This window comes from Pezoporus flaviventris, unplaced genomic scaffold, assembly GCF_033815535.1.
Source record: "Pezoporus flaviventris isolate CSIRO_AGI_PZ_B2104156 unplaced genomic scaffold, CSIRO_AGI_Pfla_v1 ptg000036l, whole genome shotgun sequence".
NCBI classification, from domain to species: Eukaryota; Metazoa; Chordata; class Aves; order Psittaciformes; family Psittacidae; genus Pezoporus; species Pezoporus flaviventris.
This window is the reverse complement of record NW_026892584.1, coordinates 26,996,315-27,022,563: the sequence shown is the minus strand read 5'-3', so window position 1 is coordinate 27,022,563 and position 26,249 is coordinate 26,996,315. Positions and strand designations below refer to the sequence as shown.

The 26,249-nt window shown below is 41.1% G+C and overlaps 1 long non-coding RNA gene across 2 annotated transcripts in view; it reads left to right on the top strand.

Annotated features, from left to right (window-relative positions):
• LOC133274444 (uncharacterized) overlaps positions 1-26,249 on the top strand; it is a 90,278-nt gene that overhangs the window by 31,531 nt on the left and 32,498 nt on the right. For both annotated transcript variants that reach the window (XR_009745148.1, XR_009745147.1), the window contains exon 2: positions 13,427-13,542. This is a non-coding gene — a long non-coding RNA (uncharacterized LOC133274444). The remainder of the gene's footprint in view (positions 1-13,426; positions 13,543-26,249) is intronic.

The window sequence follows — 26,249 nt, the reverse complement described above, 5'->3', positions numbered from 1 at the left end:
AAATATTACATGCAAGTGTATACACACATCTTTGTGGGTGCACTGCATCTCTTTGTCTATGTATATTCAAGTGTATATATTTCATGGTTGCTGTCTGCATCATTCACTTCCAAACCCAGCATGCGTTCATTTTCATAACTTTTTGTTCTATTACAATATTAATGGGACTATCAATGGGAAAGGACAAGAGAAGCATTTTTAATGTTTATCTGACAGTTGCAAATTTCACTTGAGGTTGTTTACTGGGATCTGATTGTTGGCAAAGAGAAGTAGGAAAGGCAGCAAGATGAATGGGATCACAGAAAAAAGAGATGTATTTATGGGTCCTCTTAGCACCATCTAAGAGTAATAAAAAGTCCTGTCTTACCCCTCCTTTACTAAGTCTTAAGTTTTAAACAGCAAAAAAAAAAAAACAAACCAGGGATTGCTATTAACTTCTGTTTAATCCAGGCGGTCTGTTCAAACTGAATCACATTGCATTTAGATATGTGAAAGTTAGATGAAGGTCTCAGTGTATATATTTATTCTCATCCAGCGTATTTTCTCTAGTGGGGGAAATGACTGGGAATGAGAGCATTCATGGACTTGTGGGTGAACCTGCAATGTGATGACAAACTGTATACCAAATTGCTGTGGGAGCTTGCCTTGTTGTCCTTCAGTTCTAGGACTATCCCAGGTGAGGTTTATTTGTTATGGGTAGAGCTCAACCTCTTCTCAGTTTTGTTCTGCAGTTTTACAGACCCTAAGTTTTACAGATCCAGGCACTGCACCTCCAAATTTTCGGTGCTGTAAACATCACATCTGACAAAAAAAAAGACCCAACAAAACAAACAAAACCAAAAAGTCTTGGAATTCCGCTTGTATTTTTAGTTCATACTTCAAAAAATTTAAGTGCCAGTTTTTCAACTGGAAGTGTAGAGAGCCTAACTTTACCCCAGCCAGTGTTCAAGAAGAGAAAAAATTATAGACTATAAATACTACAAAAATGGTAGAATGATTGCATAAGAGTACTGTGTTCAGCTCTGGTTGGTTGCCTCTGTTACAGATTACTGCAGAAATACACAAATTTTAGAACTAGGTAGCAGGCTGAGTTTGGAAAAACAGGCTGTTTCATCTGAGGGAAAATCTTTGGAGAAGAGCATGGAAGTGTGAGGGGAAGGTTTAATTTTCCATGCAAACTGAAATGCAAAATAACTGGCTATGTAAATTTGAACTGTGAAATGCTTCTTACTGGGAATTGCAGCTCATGTTCCTCTCACTAGGCTGGGCTTTTTTTTGTGGATTAGGTGTGTAAGTTGACCAGCCCCTGAGAACCTTTGGTGAGAACTTAGACCCCCACTACAGAGCACTGTGGCAGATCTTTTTTTCTTTTTTTTTTTTTAATTAAAAAGTTTCCACAGGAAGCAAAAGCACTCCCAAAATTGTAATTGTGGCAAAGGTAATTGATTTGGGGGAAGGCTTGCAAGAGCTTTCAGTTGTCAGTATGTAAAATAGTTATTGTCACAGTTCATGAATTCTTACTGTGTTTTGAAATATCAGAATAAGAAAACAATAAATCTGTAAAGGAGCAGATATAAAACCCTTTGAAAAGAAATCAAACAGCTACACAACATGGGGCTCTTGGCTGTAATGGATGGGTTCTATCATTTGCTGTCTTTTGGCAAAGCAGTTCTCAGCCAGAGCTAGACTGTTTCGTCATGTGCTGAAATAGTGTGTTTGAAATATACATTTCACAGGTAGTGCACAGGAAAGCAGCTTTTGGATGGCTAAAGAGGGAATTTGACAATGAACCAGTCAACCAAACCAGTGACCTCCCTGAGATGCTTTTGTGAGCCTGCCTGATCTGTGAGCATTTGGGCTCGATGGTTTTGGTAGTGGCTTTCTTTTCTAGCATATGGTCCTGCTTTTTCTGGATCTCTCTCTTCCCTTTTCTATAGTTGGGAAGAGCTGTGCAGGCAGGTTGCATATAGTCATCCCTGCAGTCCAGCTGCTTTGAAAGCTGCCTTGTGGAAGCGAGGGAGGAGATTAGAAAATGCTTCATTGCTGCTTATGCCAGGGATCCCAGAGAGACACAGGCATTGGTGGAGTCCACACATCACTGCCCAGTAGCTACACTCACTGTTTATCAATTACAAGGACTAATTTCTATTTGGTGTTAGGTTTGGATTAATTACAGTGAGGTTCCTTTCAGTAGTTAGGTTAATTACAGCTGGGTATTCCCTGTTGTCACTGTCCCCAGAAGAGGGATCTGATCCTAGCTGTGTTTCCTGCCTGCAGAATTCAAATTTGAACCAGGACCAGGGCAGTCTGGACCAATGGTTTTATTTAGAAGCCGGTGGAGCAGCAACCATGTTGCACACATCTTTGTTACCTCAGGCTTCCCCATCGCCTTTAAAACAATCTAGATTTGGTGCATCCCTCTTTGGAGACACTCCTAATGCACTTTACACAACAGGCACTATAGGCTTAGCTATTCCCTTGCTTCTGGGCTCCACATGTAACTCTCGCCTACAGCGCCACTGCTGCTGGCTGCCTTAAAGGCTGGAGGCTCCATACTTGGAAGAGTCCTATACTTAAATAGTGAAATTGCTGTACAGTATCTGCACATCTATTAACTGACTGCTGGGGCCAAAACCACTGTAACTTCTCACAATTTTGCTGCAAACTGGCCTTTGGATTCCAGTTCTGTGTAGTATAACAGCCTCAGCAAGCTACCATCATAAAAGCAGTGTCAGCAGGGCCTTTATCTCTGGCATGCATCTGCCTACATCTTCAGTCCCGGTCATTGCATCTTTCTAAGCTGGTACCTCTGGGAAGGAGCTAGTGTGTCCTTTGGCCATGAACACAGCCGTATGCACAGGGTACAGCCCCATCTATTGGGCTAAGCACTAAACTGAAAGCCCAGAGTCTTTAGATACCCCTTTTAGTGCAGCTAAGTCACTTCACTGTCCAGCTTCTTACTCTAGGGAATGGAATTCAGCACCCTCTTGCAAAGCAAGGGCAAATGAGTGCAGCTGTTAGACTGGCAGAGTGAGAGGGAAAGGAGGATGTTGTGGGTGACCAAGAATATAAATGAGATTAGGTATTCAAATCCATTGATGGCTAATAAATGGAATGTTTTAAATGCAGACTTTGGCCTTATGAATTCTTTAAAGGACTGGGTGCTAGAAGAGTATACCTGGAGAAGGTGGCCTATTTTTCCTAAATATCTGGTGCTAGCTGTTGCTGTGACAGAATATCTGGTGTGATGGACTTTTGGTCTGTCTTTTAGTATGGACTCAATAATGCACATTTTGCTATGACAATCAATATGAACTCCAATCTTGAGAATGATGGTTAGTTAATAATGTTTAAAGCTATGAAAAGATCCTTCAGCAACTCTTCACTCCAGTTGTCTTTGCTCTGTCCTTGCAGCACTTCTACAAGTCTGTTTTCCTGCATTCCAACAAGTTAACAAGTACCAGGGCCTACATGGGGAGCCCAGGTCCTGCTCTCAGAATTGCTGGTAGGGACTTGCTTAACCTCTGATTATGCAATTCTGTTCTGAACCAATATCCTGCACTGATCTCTGATTATGCTGTGCTTTTGAGATTGCTGTGTTTCAGAGGCAGTTTAAGGCAGAGGTCCTTTTGTGCTGATACAAGAGCTGTTCTACAGCTCAACATCGTTGTTCTAGAATTTGACAGATGTGTTAATTATATTCTGTGTTCTCTAAGAGCTGTTACTGCAATACTCTTCACTTTCTGTCCTGACTGTTGCTGCCTGAGTTGTGAAGTAACCTGACACATATCTGTTTTAGAGGTGATAGTGTTTTAAAGGGAGGTGAAATGATTTTCATATGTGAACTCCAATGTATTTTTGAAATGAAACACTACATGTGCCTAGCAGTAGTAGATAATAGGACTTCTTTCAACCTCCATCTGAGCAACAAAGCTGCTGCCATTTTGGTGTTTTGTGTACAGCTGTGAAGTAAAACAGTATTTAGAAAAAACATGTATCCTGTATCAAAACTGTTAAGACATAAAATTAAGCAACTGGGGGCAAAGCTTCCCCAGAACTCCTCCCTGTTTTCAAAAATCCTAAGTAAGTTTAAATTTGAGCTATGGTGGTTGCTGATGGGTTAGGCTGGTAATATTCAGACTTGCTCCTGTGACTTTATGTGGCTGAGAAAGGAAGAAATTTTGAAGCTTAGAGAAGTTTTTTCCAGAAATCACATGCCTCTTTTGCCTTTCTGCTTGGGAAGAATGTAAATGTGAGTGTGTTTCCTGGTGATTGTCCAGGTGAGAGCCTCTTCGGCATTCCACCGAACGGCCACCTGTCTGCCTGTAATAAATGATGGCTATAAAGGGAAGTGATCGCAGCCATGATACAGCCAGAGGCATTTGTTTATATTCTTATAATATGTATCAGATTGAATGGAAATTATCATTTACAATTGACAAATGGAGAGTGGAGATAGTTGGTGGGTTTGAGGAAGCTTAGACAGATCTGGGCCAGCTGCAAACTTTCTTCAGTGAAGGCTGTCTGCAGAATGCAGGTGTCAAGCCAGCCAGTGATTAAAGATGAAGCCGGAGGCTTGCTTGTGTTAATGATACGCATAGCTTTTCATAGCAGCGCATAGTCAGTAAAGCCTCTTGCTGGTTTCTCAGAAAGGATCTTGATGGGTAGAGGCTACCATTTTGCCAAGGGAATGTGTAATTAAATGGGGGCCAAACCAGAGAAGTATGGGCTTGTCCCCAGCATCATAGTTCTGACATGTTCTGTTGCCCCTCACAGTCTGAGTGGTGTACAAGACCAGGATTGCTGAACCTAAGGAGAGCACGTCTGGCTGGGTGCAGAAGTGCTAGTATATGTTACAGTGACCATAATACTTTTGCGTGTACAGGGGAAAGGGGTATTCCTTGGATCTCTTTCAGATCAACTCCGCCTTATATGACTACTTTCCTGAATGGCTGCTACTACTTCTCCCTCTTGTCTGCATGTAGAATGGACAGAAGGCGAAGAACTGATCGGTGGCTTGAGAGAGAAAGTGCATTCAATCTGCAAGCAAGCTTAATGTTTTAAGCTCCCACTAACATTTGATCCTTTCTGGCAAGTTTTGGGAGAGATACTGGAACTAAAGAAAAATCTTGGACTGAAGATAGTAAAACAGTTTCTCAAGACAAATGACACTATCTCTGCTGCTTGGCATAAATATAAAACTAGACTGGACAAATCTCTAGAAAATATGCAGCTGGTAGAAGTGGTGAACTGTGTGCCCTTTATGAACTAGTTGTGGGAAGATCTTTCTGGATTCTACATGTGAAGACCTATTCCTGCAAATATCTGTAGTGATTTGCCATGTTCTTATTTCCTGTGTGAAGCTATTTGGAGGTGGGTTTGTTGAAAAAAATGAAGTGGGAGTGGCAATGGAAGAGAAGTGCAGATGAGAGTGCTCCCCTCTGAAGATATTCCATATAGGCCCAGCCACCAAGGGTGTTTAACCTTGAGTCTATGGCATACAGAACTGTCTTGAGTGAAAGCTCCATATAAAAGGGCCATCACATAGCAACTGCTAGAAGTGGGAATAGATCTGGTTATAAGTTGCCTTTCTGTTTGCCTTTCCCTTTCTGTGCTCTGCTTCCTGTTTACTGAAGTGCTGCCTTGTGCCTTGTAAGGGAGGCTACCCTCTAATTCTTGGAATCTTGCCCTAAATCTGACTTTTCAGTTTGGTAGAAAACATATGTCCCAGATCTCTGAGAACTCATTATTTCTGCTGGATGGTTAGTTCAGGGAGTGCTGCAGTCAACCCTGTGCGAGGACTTTCGACTTGGCAAGGAATGCTTGCTCTCTTAATTTTCTGCCCAGATACTGAATATTACTAGGGAAAGGGCTGCGTGAGTTAGGTAGCTCAAAACAAGGTTACAAAAAAACTTTTAAAAGAAGCCTCAGTTTCTTCCTAATGCCTTTGCTCTAGTGATGGCTGTTACTTTAGGTTTCCCCACCAGCAGAGGAAGCTATTAGATACAAATGAACTTTCATTTTTCTTAAGCTGCTACCAACTAAGATGCAAATGGTGTTTTGTCTGACTTGCATGGGACAGCAAACTGTTCTGACTGTAGACCCACTGGCTCTGGCTTGCTTCCCTGTCTTAGATTTTGTTTTACACCTCATATTTGTGCACTGTGAAGGCTCCTCTCCAGAGATCTGGCTTAGATAGAGCATACTACTCTTCTCACTGTTGCCCGCTCTTGCTAGGACAGACAGTTCCTTGCATAAGTTCATAAATCACATTATGTGATCAATACATCCTTTCCATATTAAAATTCCAATAATCAGCTTGCCTGAGCAAGTAGGAGACCAAACCTGGTCATACATACCTCAAATCCTGTTACATCTATCAACATGTTTAAGAATTTTGTCACAGATGCATTGTAAATTCTTTAGAGCAGTAATTCTGATGTGTTTCTGCTTGCAAAGCATCAGTCAACAGTAGGACATTGTGTTTATCCCTGTGCTCAGAATTATGTGTTTGTTTTAGCTTTAATGTCACAGCTGTGGGCTTGTATTCCTAGTTCTGTCACTGACTTCTGTGCCCTGGAGAACTCACTATTGGTCTCTGTACTGTACTTTTTGATGGGACAGCAATACTTTCTTCTGGAACCATTCAAAGTCTTCAGGCAAGAAGAACCACTCAATCAATGCTTTGTGAGTAAAACTGCTAGGCTCTATGATAAAGGAAAAACTCAAAAATCCTTTTGCTATTTTCTTAATATATTTTTATTTGGAAAAATTAAACTGTCTTTATTGTACAGCTTGCAACAGCAGAACTTCAACACCTGTTTTAAACCTGAAAGTTCTTACAGTAAAGGAAAAAAAAAAAGAACAACCAAACAACCCTCTTGGTTTTCTGTAGGGTTTTGTTGGTTTTGGTTTTGGTTTTTCTTTCCTCCTTAGCTTTACCACATTGTGTGTTTTACACTGACCAATTCTTGTCCTCTTTTTATCCAGAAAAGCACAGAATGATGTTTTGAGGGGAAATCTAAGGCAGTTTGAATTTATCCACTCAGTTCTGGTATTGAGAAGAGGCGGTGATGAGTAAAGAGTTAAGTTTGCTTAGATAAATGCAACTTTTGTCATGCTATCATAAATTAAGTCTGTTCAAATGTAACAATTAAATCAGGTATTGGCAGCAATTAGGTGTTATCTCCTAAATATATTTGTTGGGAGGTGCTGACATATACCTGTAATTGCAATGTGTGATGGGGTGGAGAAGAATGCCTTTTAAAAAACCTCCTAAAACAACAAAAACACGTAACAAAACAACCAACTCCTCCTGTTCTTTGGTGGTTCACTTGCTGATGTCTGATGGGACTTTATTCATCTGAAGGGCAGTGGTGTCGCATTTGACTGATATTTAAGTAATAAATTAATTTGCTGCAGCTTCAGTATAGCTGTGCTTATCTGCTTTAAAGTTTAGCTGAGCTTTGTCTTGTATGTGCTCACTTCATTCTCTTCTCCTAACTTAAGTTGAAAATGTCTACTACCATGTTCATTTGGGCATTCTGACTTTCATTCAGAGCGACACTGAGCTACAGAAACATCAAAAATGAAAGAGGTAATAGGCAATGACAGTACATCACAACAAAGTTATTTCATTAAATACTGAACTCATATTATTAAAGTTATGTGGGATACAGGAGGCTGATTATGTAGCTGCAACCTGGGTATTTTCACAGCTGCAAAGGTTTCCCCCTTGTATGAACTGCTCTGTCCTGGGTGGGGGCTTTCTTTTTCCAACCAGGACTTCTGTATACAGAATCCTGACCTTTACACCAGTCTGGGAGGTCCTTACTATTTCATAATCACATATGTACGAAAAGTGTTGTGGAGTATGCGGGGAATTGAAAAGGATCAAATTAGTGTATAGGGGATACAGTCAGTGAAGCTAAAAAATAAGTGTGAGCTTTTACAGTGCTAGTGAGAAGAGGCTGAGCATGGTTCTTCAGCATGCTTCCTAGAGGAAAGTATCTTAACTCTGCCCTTGGTAGGGAAAGTCCATCTCTGTCCTCTCTAGCCTCATTGACAAAATTAGTGGGAACTATGGCAGCATGCAGCAGCTGTAAAAGTCTGAATGAGAATTTACATAGCTTGGTGTCCTGTTTGACAATGGCACTATTGCATACTTCTGGGAGAACAGCAGTGCTTAGTAAGGCAGTAGTTTAGAGGCTTCCTGAGCCAAATGTTTCATGTTAACCACGGTGATGAAAGGTCCATACAAAGACCTCTCTCTGTAAGCACAGGCTGAACTGTATTTAGCAAAGCAAGAGGCAGAGCAATATGAATTAAATCTTTTTGTGATCCCTGAAACATACACAGAAGTGTAACCATAATACCTTCATCCAGCCCCAGAGCAGCTTGCTGTACAGCAGCAGTGCTCTGGCTGTTTTGGTGAACACGGATTAAAAATTCAAAGCTCATCTTCAAAATAGATGGGAAGGAGTTAGGTGAAACACTGTGACCTGGAAAAGGGAGGACCAGAAAATGCCATCTGTATGGGGCATTGTTCCAGACCAGAAGAGTTCTTGTTTGTTTGGTATAGGATTTGAATCACAGAAGGTACTTGATCTCACTCCATGAATGATTATTTGTCTTGTTATGGAGAGAAAAGGTAGCCTTGTTAATAAGGCTGCAGAGAGCCCTGCCATCATCTTCATCAAAAGTTTGGAGTTAATTATATCAGAGACCCTCCAAATTTTCTAGCTTTCTCAGAGCCCATGGCACTCATAGTTCCTATATGAAGCAGAACTAATTGTATATACCTGCCTTCCTTGCTCAGTACAGGGCTGTGGGGCCTGGAGTATGAAGGAACGTTTGTGTGTAGGCGGCTGGGCTGAAGATGTACAGTGGAGAAGGGATAATGCCTTAGATGCAGTACAGGAGCCTGCAGACTGGTCATGGTTGTGTAAGTTATAAGCCCAAATAGGAACAGGCTGTGTATAATCTCACCAACTCTCGGCAAGCTCAGTCGCAAATTCCTAGCAAGCCAGTGTTATTTAGAAAGAACACCAGCATCTATTTTGAAGAAAATAATACATCAGCCATTGCTTGTTAGACAAAGTGATAAAAACCCTACCGTAGCGTATGGGATTTCCTTTCTAACAGGTTTACTGCTTGCTGGCGTTCCCTTACCTTTTAAGGAGAATCAGGGCTTTGAGCTGTTTGTTGGATTTTGCATGTGTGCTATTGTCCTCTTCTTGCCCTTTTCCCACCTGCTGGTTTCTCTTCTCTGTATCTGGGCCTTCCAGGCTGATATATACCTGCAGCATGGATGTGGACACGTGCAGGTCTGGTATAAAGCTATCCCCTTTCCTCTCGACTCCTATAGCATGTGCCAAATATGTTAAGAATCAGTCGAGAAGACTGCTACAAAAATAATAGCACTGGTATTATCTCTGCTCCTCCTGCTCCTGTAGGGCTCCCTATGCAGCATTTATGCATTGTTGATAACAGGGTGGTGATCGCAAATCCTTCTATGATCCTTGGAAGAAGAGTCCCACTATGTGATGTTAGACATTTATCTTACTCTTGAGGATTTTTTCTGCCCTCTTACTGTCTCAGCTGTGTACTTATTCTCAGATTTCAGTCTAGAAGGTGACCTCTGCATTTTGCTCCATTGGTGGGTAGGGCACAAAGGGACCCTAGAGCACTGATGTCTCTTCCCTTTCTTTGCCTGGAGGTCCTGCATGCAGGTGACTCTTCTTCCTATACAGGACTGATGGCAGTTCCCTCTGGAATACATCAGTGCTGCCTCCATCCTGCATTGCTTGATATGAATGAGAGGTATAACATCTCTGGTCCTCCTTCTGTAACAGCTTTGCCCCATGTGAGGGGTGCGTCCCAGGGCAGTATCTCTCAACATATCCTTTGTGTTCTGGAACTGGCTTTTAGCAGTGCTAATTACCTTCCCTGTACTTTTCTGCTTTGGAACCACCACATGCCTTATATGGGTTAATGAATGAAGTACCCCATAACATCAATTTCTCTCATTATGCTTGTGCCAGGGAGATGAAGGAAACTAAACGTTATGATGGGAACTGACAACAACTAGTTGAAGTTGCATGCAGACAGCCAGCTCCATCTGCTATACAAAAGTGTACATTCAATCAGAGCTGGATAGCTTTTGGGTCCTGACTTCCAAACACTAGGTAATGCTTCCTGTTCTTGCCTCTTTTCACTTTGGCTCTTCCTTCTGCCCACCTGAACCAATTCCAAGAGGAGAGAGCTAATAACACAATAACTTGGGGTGGGACTCTTTCCACTGCAGCCTCTCCCCACCCCCACTCCTGTCCATACAAGATTGATAATGAAACCGATACCTTTCACCGGCATAATTTTCATATTTAATGAGCGTGACTCAGAAACTATTACATTAATTAGTCAAATCCCACAAACCGTTAATGGTGCACGCAGTAATTAATATTGTATTCAATTAAAAGCTGACCTGTTTCAGGTGCTTTCCCCTGGTTTGGGGGACTCTTTGCAGACAGCGTATGTTTCAGTGCCTGAGGCCAAGCCTTTTATTTTGTTCCAGTGGTGGGCAAGGGAGGTATTCTTTTTTTCCTGTTTTGTTTTTATAGGCTTTTTCTCCATGAACATATGTTGGTTCCTCCACCTCCCCACCCCCCATCTCTGAACGTGGCTGAGCTCACTATACAGACAACCTGCTTGCTGTGATTTATGGGTTAGCACAGTGCGGGGCTCACAGACTGGAAAATTTCCAGTTTACACAAGAATTCCCTGAAAAATGAGCTTGGTTAATTTCTTTCTTTCATTAATGAGTTTGAACTGTGGGATAATCTTTCTGAAACCCGCTACCCTTGCCTTCACAAACCCTGAGAAGCAAAAAAGGCTCCTGTTCTGCTTCCACAGGGCTCAAAATCGCATCTTTTAACTAGCTGTGGACAAAAATGTGTGATCAAAACTTACTTCTGAAACTTCTTTAAAGAGGTGGGGTTATTCTTACCTGAAGGTGAGGGGTGGAGGGCCTAGGTCCTAATATTAATATTTCAGACCTGCACATCTGAGTTAGCTCACTGCTGTATCCTGTGGAAGCCTGCAAGGTTGCGGCTTGTTGGATGTGCAGGAGCAGGGTGCAGTCTTTGAGATAAACCTTTGTGTCATAATGGCACCCTCCTATTCAGGTCTAGTTCAGTGGTCACCTAAGATCCACAGACGATATCCAGTAGTTTTCTGCGGTATTTCTTCTTGTTCAGTAGGAGGTGAGGATTTGTACATAGGTCCAGTCACAATGCCCCTGTCTGCTGATGTGATTTGAGGAGCACTGTATAGAGAGACCTCACAGCTGGGAGTTGTTGCTTGAAATCAGTTTGGGCCATTCCACCAGAATTATTAACAAACTTTTGTAAGACTTGTTTTTCAGTCATCTTTTTTCCCCCTGTTGCCCTGATCAAAGTAATGGTCTATTTCCAGGTGCTCTGCAGTGCCTCTATTCCCTGTTGAAGGGCTTGGAATAAGGTAGCTAATCCCTTCAGCAGATTTAGAGACCTTGTCTGGACTCTGTTCTGATATCCTCTCCCTATGTATTGACGTGCAAGGGGGTAGTACTTAATGCAGCCTTCGATCTTCTCACTAGAATTGAATAAAGAGGAGGTGTTATCACCCATCTGTGTCACAAAAGGAGGTATTGTCACCCATGTGTCTCACAAAAGTGGTGTCTTTAAATAAATATTAAAACAGGATTTGTAATAAAATCACTCTGCTTGCTTTGGAGCAATTTGGTATCTGCTCTGACCAAAGGCTTTTTCACTGAATCACTGCTCTCTGATCTCTTGGTTTCTGATGCCATGTTGCATTATTTTCACCAATAAATATGTTGCTATTCATACGAAGTTTCTGCAGAACAGAAGGGAAAAATACGCTTCTATTGAAAATATGCTATTGCTACAAAGACTTTGAGAAACCCATGAAACATCAGTGTGATTTCTTCCTAAATAAGTTGTCATCTTTTAAGAAAATAAGAAATTCTTTGAAACAAAATAATACAGATGCTTTATAAACAACTATTATCTTAAGTCAATAAAATGTACTGAGAAGAAATTTCATGTACTATCATTAAAGACTTTCACAGCAAATCTAGTAATGGTGTCCGCATACCAATGCCTCTTCATTAGTCCAGCTAAAATATTTATGTATCATTTGCCACACTTATGATGTCTCTCAGTCATTTTTTTGTTTGTTTGGGTTTGGTTTTTCGTTTGTTTGTGGACCTCTGAAGCACTTTTCCATGGTTGCGTGCACTCCTGTATACTGAGCCTTCTGACAATGACACTGCTTCTTGTAGATTTCTTTTGTGATTCTCTTGCGAGGATTTTGAGGGATCACGGCTGTCTGCAGACTGTAAGCTGAAAACTGTTAGTGTGGATGATGCAGGCATGCAGTATTTGACTTTAATGTTGTGTAGAGCAGGGAGAATGTTGCTTTCTGTTCATTGTCACGAATTATTATATACTATATTAAATACCTCAGAAGTACCAGCTGAGGAAAGTATTGCTAATCTTTTAAAGCCTGCACATGCTTCCTTTGGAAGGGCAGGTATCAAGTGGGGATGATTATGAAAATGAATGAAATGGCTGACTGGAAGTGCTGACATGAATACTTGTGTACTCTGAGCCAGTACCACTCAATTTTCACTGGGGGCCTGGAAATTTTAATGAGACCCATTCAACAAGGGTCAGTGGGCTGTTCACTGTTCTGCTCAGTTGGTTGCACACTGCATGTCACTGCTGTGGCTGTCACTGCAACACAGTGAGCACCTTGGGGCTGTGCTGGTGCTGAAAAGCATGGAAGCTCCCACAGGACCATGGTAAACATCCTGTGATTTTGAGATTGCAAGGGTCAGGCAAAACTTACTTGCAAAGTCCTTTCCCTTGTCATTGCTCTGAGTTATGTAAACAAGGAATGGACTGTTCAAATGACTGAAGAGAAGGTGGTTTGGAAATTCTTATCTAACTTCCAAAAGGCCTCTGCAAATCTCTGCTTGGAAAGCTGATGGGACTTGCTGAGTATTTGAAAAAATATAGGCTGTATTCTTGTACCACTGCTGGCAAGTACCTTGACAAGCATTTTGCCAGCCACAAAACATAAGTTGCCCGAGAAGCTGCAGGTTTAAGTGCTGCTAACATTCATACAGCAGGCAAAGGAAGAGCATGCTTGTTAATTCCTGAATACCTTTTTGTCATGGTTTAACCCCAGGTGGCAGCTGCTCAGTTACTCCCCCTTTGTTGAGATCGGGGAGAGACTTGGAAGAGTCAAAGTGGGAAAACTCATGTGTTAAGATCAAGACAGTTTAATAGGTAAAGCAAAAGCCATGCGTGCAAGCAAAGCAAAACATGGAATTCATTCATTCTTTTCCGTTGGCAGGCAGGTGTTCAGCCGTCTCAAGGAAAGCAGTGCTCCATCACCTGTAATGGTTACTTCAGAAGACAAATGCCATCACTCCAAACACCTGTCCCTTCCTCCTCCTTCCCCCAGCATTATATGGTGAGCGTGATATCATATGTTATGGAATATCTCTTTGGTCAACTGGGTTGAGCTGTCCTGGCTGCATCGCCTCCCAGTGTGTCTTTGTGCACTCCAGCCTACTTGGTGGGGTGGTGTGAAAAGCACTGTAATATAATGACCACATTGTTCATAGAATCTGCAATGCTTTGTGTTAAGCAGAGAGATCTTTAGCTTGGAAGGTTAGCTTACTTTGCCCTGATTTTTCTTAGTCAACATCACCAGTTCCTCAGGGAAAAACTCCAGCTCCTGAAAATAACACAAAATTCACTTGGTTTCCTCTAACCACATGGTCCAGCATAGTGACATAAGGAAGCAAAGTTGAGCGCATATTGAAGCGCTCCTGTCTTTCCTCTAGAGACCGAAGTTAATGGGGTGGCTTGTGGAATCCTCCTGGTGCACAGCAACACAGTCACTGAGTTGGCAGTTGTTTTTCTCCCATTATTAGGAAGTTTATTGTGCCTAAATGAAGGAAAAACTGATTTTTTTTTTTTGGGGGGGTGGGGAATGTAAAAAGTGCACATACTTCTTAACAGGAGTTCTCTAAATCTTGGTCACTGTACTTAAGTAGATTCAGCCTAAGTGTAAGCTCTAAGATAGGGGAGCAATATGCCTTTGAACATGTGCTAAAGCATTGAAGGTAAGGCAGCTAAACAGAGAGGAGAAACCGTGGCCTGAGTATTGCTTGATAAAATTGGGATGCAAGAAGAGAGAGAGTACTCTGCATATGGTCTTCTTTTCTTATCCTCATTTAGAAATAACCCAAAAAATAAGTAGGGGAATGTTTCTTCTGCCTAGATTCCTAGGACAGTCCTACTCCTTTAACTTGATTTGCAAATAAGAATAAATTCAAGTTAAACTGATTGACAATCTCTAGGGAGAATCAGAGAAATAAAATGTGATTCATCTCTTTTCCTGCCTAACAAAAAGACACTTTTAGATCAAATTACATTAGGACAGTAGCTGTCTGCATATTTTTTTTCTTTCTTTGTAGAAACACCCTCATTGAGGCTGCAAAAATATTGCAGTAAAGAGCTGAGAATATTACTTTGGTGAGTAACTAATTTGAAGAAATAATGAAAGCAGATGAAAACAAATAATCTGGATGTTTCTAGCTTTTAGTTTTTTGAATCTTTATCAGTTAGTCAACCACAAGTGATTTGGGTTGATATATTTATAAAAATGGGAAGGAACAAAGAATCTCACCTTAGGACATGGTACCACACCAAAGCAATTGTCTGCTATATCTGTTTGCAAATATGATGCTATTTTTTAGCAATGATGCTATTTTTTAGCAGCTCTACCAAAAATGCTTCTTAGAAAATCCTAAGGGGTAAAGCCCATGTACAGTTCCTAGCCTCAGTGCTTATCCATTGGAAAGGCAACAGGATTTTAAAAATTATTCAGATCTGAATATTATCCTTCTCCTTAAATCTATTTGCCTTGACATTTCTTTTTCTTCATACTAACTTTCTCTTGTAAGTGGCTGTTCTTGCTCCTACATCCATTGAGGTCTAGCTGGTCTAGGACTGCTGATTTATACCCAACAAGTTCTTCAGAGACCTGTGTGTCTTCACTGGTTCTGTCTGTAGGGAAAAGGGCATTTTTCTTTGCCACTATAATATCATGCTGAGCCCATTGTAGTTGAGCTTCTAGGGAGTTTCACGGGCATAATCAGACCTGTAAATCTGCTTATAATACATCCATACTGACAGTTATATAAATACAGACATGACTGCCAAAATGTGGTCATGCACAACCATAATGACACTTTAAGACCATAATGTTTCTATTACTAGTTAGCTATTTTCAGTAAAGCAAATCTATAGCTAAAGAACTTAATACTTTCTCATTCCTTTGCCTTATCTTTTCTGTTCTAGCTCCAGCCATTTGTTCCCTGGCTTCTTATAAAGCATAGTTCATTTTATCAGTGGATTCTTCATCACTTCTGTGGCTCACAGCCTTTTGCCTGATATCTGCTGAATCTTCTAGCCTGGAGCCCAGAGACTGCTCATTTTACTTTCTTACCAAGACTCCTGCAGGCCAAGTTCTGGCCTAATGGAAGATACCTGAATGTGCCCTATCTGTCAACATTCATGTACACCATGCTTCACTTGTTAGGAAAGTTACCCTTTCCTTCTGTTCCAGTTGAGGCTCTTCTCCATCATTTCTGTTGCTACACTTACATCATGCCATAGAGCAGCTGCTCTTGTTTCATTATGTACTCCTCTGGGACATTGCCTGTCCATTCTGCTTGCAATGGAAGTCACTGAAGTCTTGTCCCTGTTTGGGACTGAGCCAGGATTGTCAAGATGAGAGCAGTAGCTGTGATTCTCTTAGTTCACATTAAAAATAGCTGGGGAATTGCTATATTTTGATTATTTTTTTTCTTGTTCATAAAGAAGGTGCATAAAGCCTTATTTCTTGAATATAGAAAGGGCAAACAAAATGTAGGGGTTTTTTTTTGTCCTGGTAGGACTGGATAAATCCCAGCCCAGGTCAAAGCCATCTCACATCTTCATCCTGGCTCCCTCACCCTTTGCTTCCATGATTACCTTCAGCTGCTGCCATATATATCTCCACCAATGCAGTTTTTTACTACTGCATTTCATTTCCCTTGGAGACCTAAGCAAGAAGTAAACCAGATTCAAAAGATTGCCCTTTGTCACCTTGGATAGACATCTAAAGGTGCCAAATGTAGTGTCATCCAAGGTTAGTCTTGGAAAGTGACATTTGCCAGCAGCCTCAAGTACTGCCTAATATGTTGTATTCTTAAACTTTCTAGGAACTTTTTGGTACCGTAACATAAGAATCTTCATGTTGCCTCCATTTAGTCAGTGGAGATTGGATTAAAGAGCATAAGATTTGGCTTGTTGGTCATAGATACCTTTCAGAAAGCAGGAGATACCTGCACTTTTCTGTTCATAATGCCAGAGAGCTGCTTGTGAGGACAGTAGTGTTCATGCCTAAGGAAGGCAGTTGTGAACTCTGTGCATCTGTGTTTCTGTATATATGTGTGTGTGTCTCCATTTCCAGCACAGGAAAGAATCCAACAATATTTCACCTAAATGAGAAATGTTATTCTGCAGATTAAAGCCACGCAATGCCTGGTTTTGTCTTTATTTATGCCTTTCTATTTCCTTCTCTGCTGACATGGGTGCACATGCCGGGAAGCACTGAAGGACATAATTGGTGTTGTGAAAAATTATTGGGAAGCCAGGACGTTCCCTTGCAGTGATCCCCCCCTTCTCTTCCCCATCTGTCACCATCTAATGTGACAAAGTTTTTATCGGGCATTGAGGCAGAGGAGATTAAAAGTAAATACTGCAATCAGGAAGCAGCTGGGGGGAAAATGTAACACATTTCACACTAAGCTGAACCAGCTCATCAACTTAGCCTTGTATATCTATGGTGGAGGAGAGGGAGGGAGGGCTTGCAGGGGGATGGTGTGGTTCAACATCCTCCTCCACACTGGGAGTCTGAAGGGAATGGTGTGTTTTCCTATACAAATAGGACTCATGGCTTCTGGCACTTGCTTGCCTTGGTAAGGTAAATGCCCCAGGAGCACAGCAGTTTTCCACTTTCTTTTGTAACAGGCTTCTGTATAACACTGATTTCCCAGGCCCTGATTCATATATTTTTTGGACTCCCTTCCTGCTTTAATAGGGTCCTGGGTACTGTTATGTCTTATTTAGCTAGGAGGGCTTTAAAAGACATGTATCTCTGGATGTTGTGCGCTCCTATCACACCATCTCTGGGGAGCTGCAGGGTGTTGGCTGAATGAGAGGCACTGTCTACAGGCAGATACAATAATGTTTTAGACTCATGAAGCTGGATATTGAAATCTTTGATACACACTGGCCTAGGCACTGTTATCTTCTATCCTATGGTAGGATAGAATTATGATTTAATGATTATATGATCCAAACTGATCTGCTTGCAAAGACCAAGAAGCCTGAAAGTTTTGAGCCACATTGATTTATTCTTACTTGTGTCTGCAAAAAATTAAGGTCTTTGAGCCCTGGCAGTCATCATCTTCTTGCAAAGATTTAAAAATGCTTTATTTTCATTTCCAAAACTGCTGCCTATGTCTTCTTCCTTTTTTATAGTGCTGATGTGATGTGAGCTCAGAGCTGGTGAACAAGAGTAGACTGATGCATGCAGACAGCTGCCAGAATCTTCTCTTTATACTTGGGATAAATAAAGCTTTGGAAAGTGATGCAGGCTTCCCTGGCATCCCTGCCTCTGTGCATGTATCTCCTGCTATGGAGAGATGGGAAACTCCTAGATCAGGAGGATCTCAGTCTGTGGCAATTTTTGGTCCTTGGCTTTGCAGCTGAGTGACAGTAAAGGTCCTATCTATATCATTTATGCTGGCATTTTTGTAAGGTGGAAAGTTATTTTGCCAGGAAAGGAACTCTGACGCTGTTGCTTTCATTAATTTGACGTCATTTCCTTATTTTGCCATTACTTTTTGGCTTTCTTGTCACCTGTTTGTTAATGTTGATGAGATGTCCTGTTATCTTCAGTAAGTTTTCTAAGGCTCAAATATCATAAAATCTTTCCAGCTATTTGCTGAACTGTTAGATTGAACAGTGTCTTCTCAACTGGGATGAATTCCTTTTCCTGCGCTTGGTAATCTGTCAGGATTTCTGAAAGTATGGAGTTTGTTTCCAATCTAGTCTGATACTCATGTTGGCTTCGATCTCATGACTTAGTAATTCTTTGTTGGTTACAAACCCCACCAAATAGGACCGTTACAGAAGTGCATACTTTCTAAACACTGTTGGTAACAAAAGTGGAACCTGCAACATCTTCCAGTGTTAACTTAAAAAAATAATAATCCTGCCATTGGACTACTGGCAATGTGTATTTTGTCTGTACAACAGCCTGTACATTATTGGCTATGGAACTCCATTATCTCCATACTATGAAGGGAATGAGTGAAGGATTTAAAATAGGCAAAGGGTCATTACTATACTTTTCCCAGTATCAATGCATTCTGAAAAATAGGGAAGTTATGGAGACTCAATAACTGCTTGCTAGTGCTTGGCAGCTAAATTCTGATAACACTGTCTGCATCAAGCAAGTACCTACCCTCATTATGGAACTGCTTATTTGCCCTCCTCTTAATGCATTTACATGCTTTATCTTAGGTCTGTGGGCTTTGATCCAGTCTTCTGTGTCATTGTTTCTCCAAACATCTGAAGGCCATGGTCATCCTACAGACCAAAACTGTGAATCTTGCTCCTATTCTCACTCCCCTCCTATTGAAATCAAAGCCAGAAGGAGAAAAAGGACCCACACTGGCATGCAGAAAATAAGACACAAGAAGAATTAAATGAGGGAGGGGCTTGGGAAAAGTCCTAAATGGGTAGAGGAGGGTGTGCTGGAAATATCATGCTGGCCCTTGAAAACCTCCAAGGATGGAAATTTCAGTCTTTCTGGGTAACATTTTTCTCTGATTATTTATGATAAGAACTTTTTTCCTTATATGCAGTCAGAATCTCCCTTCTTGCAGTTAATTCCACAGTCTCTTGTTCTCCTGCCTCGTGCATTCATAAAGATCCTTGCTGCATTGTAACAGCCTCCTTTCAGGTGTCAGAAGGCTGTTTAGGGTTCCCCTCTTGCTAGGCAAGCCATTTGTATGAAAATGGTCTTAATTTTCTCACTTTGTGCAAAGACAAAGCATCTACTGTAAAGTTGAAGGTAAAATTGAAGTATTTGAAGTAAAAATGAGCTGAAATATAGCCACCACAAGGTATGAAAGCTATGCTGCTAAAACATGCTTGCATCACACCTTAGTGGTCCCATAAAATTAAAGAATATTTGATGTAGACTTCAGGCTGTAGTCCTCATCTTGCAGTTCTTTAACACCATGAGCGTCAGTGCATATGTCTTGAAGGGAAATGTCTTAGTGTTTGTGACATTTCTAGGTATTAGGAGGGAGATGTCTAAGAAAAAAATATACTCCATTTAAACCACATGCCAAATGCAGCTGTGTCAAATATAACTGAGGTCCCCACTTAAAATGTAGATGACTAATGCATTTAGAGAACTTCTGTCCTGTTCACTGAAGTGGGAGAGCAGTCTTCAGAGAGAGAAGACTATGGTTAGTGGGGTCTCATGCCCTAGGTTAGCATGCACCTGCCCCGCATCTGGCTGGCTTCAGCATTTACTGTCACATTCTCTATGTCTATACCACAAGAAATTCATAAGGCTTTTTGTGCTTCAACATCCCATTTGCCATCACGTTCACTGTAACCAGCTTACACTGAGATGAAATGGGCAGGATATTCACAATACAGGGAGAGATGAGGACATCTCTACTATAGCCTCATTAAAACCTCACGCACTTATTGTCCAGAATATTTTACTGGTATCAGGCAAGCTGCTCGAACTGACTGCAGCTATACAGGCCTGAACGTGTTATGAAACTTTTGGATAAATCCTCCCATGTTTTCTGTGTGATTCCCCCTACCCTTGCCTCAGGAATACAGGTTACGTGGAGTCTTTCAGGCTGATACTGTCAATCCTGCTGCTGGGTTTATTTTTCAAAATACTTTCAAAAAAGAAGGAATATTTTTTTCCTGTCTTAACTTTTGCCATCTTTTTTTTTATCTGATGTTAATAAAGAATCTAGCAAACAGTCCATAATGTAATAAAGGAGGAAAGTTTTTGTTCTCTCTCTTTTAATTTCTAACTATACTTATTGCTGCAGTATGTCAGCATGGTAAGTCAGACATGCCATGAAAGAAAAGGCAGTGTTCAAACCCTGAATTTTATATGTAATTCTAGCACTAAATTGATACCTTTTACCTTCAAATATCTATGAGCTATTTCCTTTTGAGTTCCCAGAGAAAAATTTCGTTTAAAATCCCATAGGAAACAGGTCTTCCACACAACTATTGGATAACTTGATGTGATTTTGTCTTTGATCAAAGTTATTTCAGAATTTCAGCCATTTAAGAAGTAATATGGCAGGGGAAAAAAGGGAACTTGGGAGCTTGTTCAGCCTCCACCCATTACATTGTGCCACTATATTTATTTGAGAATTTCTGCACTTGTTTTTATGCTTCTCATTTAACTCTCTTCCAAAGTCATGGAGCTCCTTTGAAGGTTTCAGACTGAGTAGAGAATGTGGAAAAAATACTTGAGGTGGTTACCTTTTGCATCAGTCATGAGTTCCCCACATCACTATAGCCCCCAGGCTTGGAAAATGTGGAGGCTAGGTTCCAGGAATCCTTTTTGCTAGTCGTCAAGGTGAGAACAACAGCAGCTGCTGAAGCCAGACACATATCTGGTGTATTTCCTTCCCCACCCTAAGTTAAATAGAGGAGAAGGCAACTGGGTAATTTGTTTCAAATCATTAGTGCAGAGCATTATGCAGTGGCTAAATATGTGCTCAAAATTATTGCCAGGAAGGTTGCTTGAGCCTTCCTCCTGTTTCATTCTTCTGCAACCCAGAAGAAACTCATGCAGCTTGTATTGATGGCTCTTGATGTTCAATTGCTAGTAGCTTTCTGTTTAATAGTGGGTTTTTTTAGTGGAAGTAACCAATTGTTTTTATCAGATTCTGCCTCGGGGTGCAGTCGTGAGCAATCAGGTTCACCTCTTACTTGTGTCCTCTCCAAGGCATGCTTTGCTGCAGGAAGCCCTGGTAGTAGTGCAAAAAGTAGATCTTTCCCAGGGTTAGGTGCTTGCTTTGCTACTAAAGATTCTGCCTTTTGGATAAGACGTAAAACTGAGGTTCTGAAGACTTGCATATTTTCATAAGTGCTCCCTGACTCTCTCCTAGGTGTATTAGAAAGAGTGCTTCTGCTTTGTTTGGGCAATACCAAGTACTGTGATGAAGTGCAAGTAACTCAATGGGATTTATACGAGCTTATGAAGCGGAGAATAAACCCCATAGTTTGCACAGTAAATCAATTTGTAAAGTGCTTTGGGATCTTTCTGGATGAAAGGCGCTATATAAATGTAAGCCATGACCATTCATCATTATTGAATATGAAATAGAGATATACACTCTATCAAGCTAGCAGCAATAGGCTTGGGCTCATGATTGCTCACAGGACCCAATCAGTCATCAGATCACGACATAATGCAGCTAGAATAAAAAAAGAAAACCCACAGCAAATCATTCCAAGCAATGCAATTAATGGACATCCAGTATAAATAGTGATCGCAGGCAGGGAGACTGGGCTTTTCCTGAGCAGTAGAGTTGATGCCAGAGCCATCCAGTGTGAAAGGGAATGACTTATCTAGTGTTAGCAGGGAAAGGAAAGACTCCTCTCCAGCAGTACACCATACAGATACTCACTTGAGCTAGACTAAAAAGACATTGTGTCTGTGCTTTCCAGAATTGGCTTTTCTTTTTTCCATTTGGGAAATGGAACAGAAAATGTTGGTTTTTTTTTCATAGAAGATGTTAGCCTTTGTTCTACATCACAGAGATGCTGTTCAGTTTTTACACCAAGATGCAGCCCAGCCACCTAACCCTGTCACATAACCTTGGCTGTCATCTGTAGCACATATGGCTCTTGCAATGCAATATGCAGAAAAATATGCAAGAATGCATAGGTTGCAAAGGTTGGGACCAGCCTGTCCCTTGCATGCCAGGATGTATAATGTGTTTCTGCTGCTCATCCTTGGTGACACTGACTGCCATAATGTACTCCATTTTATGCCAATTAAGTTGAAGTGTAGGCTGCTCCAGTACTGTGCCTCAAGAGCAGAGCAAACTGAGGGCTGTCTTCACTTGTGCAAGAGCTCTTTCTGTCTATATATTTGTCTTATGAGGAAAGACAATACCTGGTATGAGATTCCCCTCCTCCCCTCTTGAACTGTACTAATGTGTCTGTCTCTCAAGCAGCTGTGATGCTATGGGATATAATATTCTGCTATCATTTTCTGTTTGTTTGCTATTACCAAAGAGAGATTGAAATTTAATAAAATATAAGGTAGGGGGGTGAAAATTGGAATAATAAAGTGGGGGAGGGTATCGGTGATCCCATTACATAAAATCTGTCTTACTGCAGGTCAGCTTAAGAATGGGAAACTCCCCTCAGCTATTCTACTGCCATGGTCACCAAGCAGCAGTCTGCAGATTACATATGATCTATATATAGTGGGCTATATACAGGGCCCTATATCATCACCTGCAGCAGTCTTAATCTTGAGAGGTGTAGCCTGACATGTTCTGGAATCACTAGGTGGAGCAGATCCGGTGTCTCAGACACCCCTTCTGTCAGAGGTGCTGCTATTGCAATTCAATATCCCATCAGAAGTATGACTGTAGGATTGGGAGATGAAGGATCCTGAACAATCAGCCTGTAGTTCTGGTAAACCTTGTGCACAAGACCCTTTGTCAGTCATCAGCGTAGATGTTTTCACTCACACTTTCCCATAGCTTTAGAATCATGCGTGTGCTAATAGCAGATGAAACTCAGCTACTGCTTGGCCTGGTCAAAGTGAGGCAAAACCCCCAGCAATTAGAAGGATCATATCAGAGAAGTTACGGAAATTAGCTGCAGTCTGGCAGTGTATAGCTTGATGAGGTGCTTGGCTTGTAAAATAGGTAGCTTGGTTATAAGTGGGAAACAGCAAGTAGATCTCTAACCCATCTGACCACAGGGGAAATTGTATTCCTGCCCCTTCCACACCATGCCTGTCAGTGGAGATGGGAAGGGTGTCTGTGCTGCTTCTATTTTATTCATATGTGGGTGAATCTCTTGGTCTCCCCTGTCTCTGAAGGTTATGTCACAGGCTAATGGCAAAGCTCTTGCAAAGCCTTCTCAGACTGAATTGAGTCATGATCACAATGAGCAGTGTGTATTGAGCAAGCCATTAGCATTTTCTCTTCAGAGTTAATTAATTGGCAAATACCCATTCTAAGAGTATGTTTTCTCTTAATTTTTCCTACCTTCCTCAGGATGGAAATAACTTGCAAAGATCTTAGCCATAGCTATTTCTCTTGTGCTTGAAAGTGGTGTCATGTCAAATAATTCCAAGAACTTATGTTTGACAATAGATATTCTAGCTCTTTTCTGGTTTCCCATGCCACACACCTTTAAGATGCATCTCATATCCGTGCTCCATGCATGAAAATCCTCATAGATCTGCAGACTGTTGTTTTTCACCTCTGAAATTCTTGTCTTAGCATCACAATATTGCAATTGTTATTTCTAGCAGCAATCAATATCCTTTCAGTCAGGCTTTTAATAACTTCTTGATTAATTAATTAGTTAATGCAGCTAATTTTATAGGTTCTTGATTAAGTGATTAATCAAGTAATGTTTTTTTGCAGTACTTCTAAAAGTAAAGTGTGGTGTAAGTACTAAGCAATAGGTTATTACTAATTATTGGTTTTGTTTTAATACCGTCCTGATCAGCCAAATCCTACCAAATAGATTATTCAGACTGAATAATGCTAGATCTCCAAATGGAATTCTTTCCGTTTGCATGAGTGTTTGAGTGTGTTCTTCCTTTGAGTGGATGTTAGTTATATCTAAGGTCAGAACAAACAGAATAGATACCACAAATATATTTTGTTATTACACAGAGATAGTAGGTACAAGATAGAGTAACATAAAAAGTGAAAGAGGTAAAATTATCAACTCTCCATTAAAACTGCTATGTTACAGAAGCCTGTTGGCAGTATCTGCTTCTACAGTTTGTACATCTGTTGTTTAGGTTGTGTCCTCTTTCTTCGCCTTCTCTCTCTGTTCATTCAAACTCAGAGTGAGAAGATGGGGGGAGGAGGGTGCACCCATGCACACTCAACTCCTGGTCTTTCATCCACCCTTCAGACCCTGGCCTCTGCTCTGGACCAGGCACTTGGAACCAGATAACTTTCTTTTGCCCAGAGTTAGAGATTGTGGTGCAAGGATAAGTTCCTTACGGTTCCTTTGACTCTGACAATAGATACTTGTTCCTTGTTCACTTACCCCGCTAGACACCAGATAGTCAGTCTGTCCTTCTACATCTGGTGCATGAGGCTTCAGAGAAAGCAAAAGTTGTGGTATCTTACACAAATGTGTAAGCCACAGATACTGAGCTGGGAAAAAAAGTAAAGTAGGAGGTGGAGGAATACGATTATGCCTAAATACCTCCTAAATTGTTAGTTGCAAGCAAATTCAGGCACCCCCACAAACTGTCTATTTTCTGTTCTGCTCACAAGATATATTTACTGCCCTTGAATTACAAACTGCATGCTATTTGGTGATGTTGCTAAGGCGTATTGGAAAGTGAATGTTGGTTTTGAAAGAATTGTGGGCTAGAATCCACGTGACTAGAGAGCACTGCTGCAGAATAGGACCTGGGAGTCCTGACAGACAAGGTGAAGATCATTCAGTGGCTTGACTTTGAGGCAGTGAAGGTTGAGTGCATGCTAGGTTGAGTTGTCAGAATTGTGTTGAGCAAGTTGAGGACTGATTATTCCCCTCTATTTAGCAATTGTACACCTGTACCTGGAGTCCTGTGCCCATTTTTGGGCTGCCTAGTATAGGGAAGATATTGACAAACTGGAGCAAGTCCAGTGTACAGTTAAGGGACTGAAGCACATGAAATAAAAGGAGAAAGACCCCAGTTTATTCAGCTGAGGAAGAAAAAGCTAAGGGAGATCTAATAGCCTTCAACTGCCAAAGAGGTAGTTAAAAAGTAGACAGAGACAGTTTCTATTTGGAGGAGCGCAACAGAAGGATGAGAGGCAATGAATACAATCTGCAACAGGGGCGTTATAACAGTGTGGACAGAGAGGCTGTCTTCTTCACAATTTGCCCTGAACAGTCTGATCTATGTTCAAAGTTGGGCTTACTTTGAGCAGGGACTTGGACCAGATGACCTCCAGGATTCCTTTCCAATCTTAATTTTGTGATTCTAAGTGTGATCTGTAAGACAGCTAACACTATATTATGCAGTGAGTTAACCTGGAATGTAGCAGTCCAGAATAAAACTAGTTCCTTGCTTTAGCATAGAATTGGGCAAAGAACTGGATGAGGTACATGAGTTTTGGTGCTTTAGCCTTCTTTTGAACTGAATCAGAAGCATCTCCTGAAGAAAAGGCTCCCTTCACACAGCAGACCTTTTGTTTGGTATTATACGGTAGGTGTTTCCTGATAGATGATTACATGTGTATGAGCTGCCCTTATACATCTAGCTAATGATGAGTTTCAGTGGCATTAATTTAGGTCTAGAGGAGGCAAGTGTTCCTCTGTGGGTTTATTTGCACTTGATAACTACCTTGGAGAACTGAGCAGCATAAACGGGGGAGGGAGGGAGGGCATAATCAGAGATTGAAGTCCCTGCTCTGTAAACTGTCCTGCTGAACAGAGATTGCTGTGGATGTTGGGCTTGCAGTCAAACATTGTTTAATGTCTTGATTGTTTTCATGCAGCTTTATTCTGTCAGAGGGAGTATCAGTGTACCATAATCTTTCTTTAGTTCTCTGACTGAGAGAGCTTTTAGAAACAGAAATCCTGAAGGATTTCCTGTAGTTAGTGCTTAGTTTCAGGTAGCATGAGAAATGCATTTGTACTCTATTTTTGTGAGCCTATTTCCAAATGTCTGCTTATTTTTTCCTCATTTTATGCTTACCATTTTTAGAATAGTCTAGGTAAGACTTGATCTTCTGTCAGCTATGGCAAGCAGTACATACTGTGTCTTGGAATATTCAAATACTCATTGGTAAA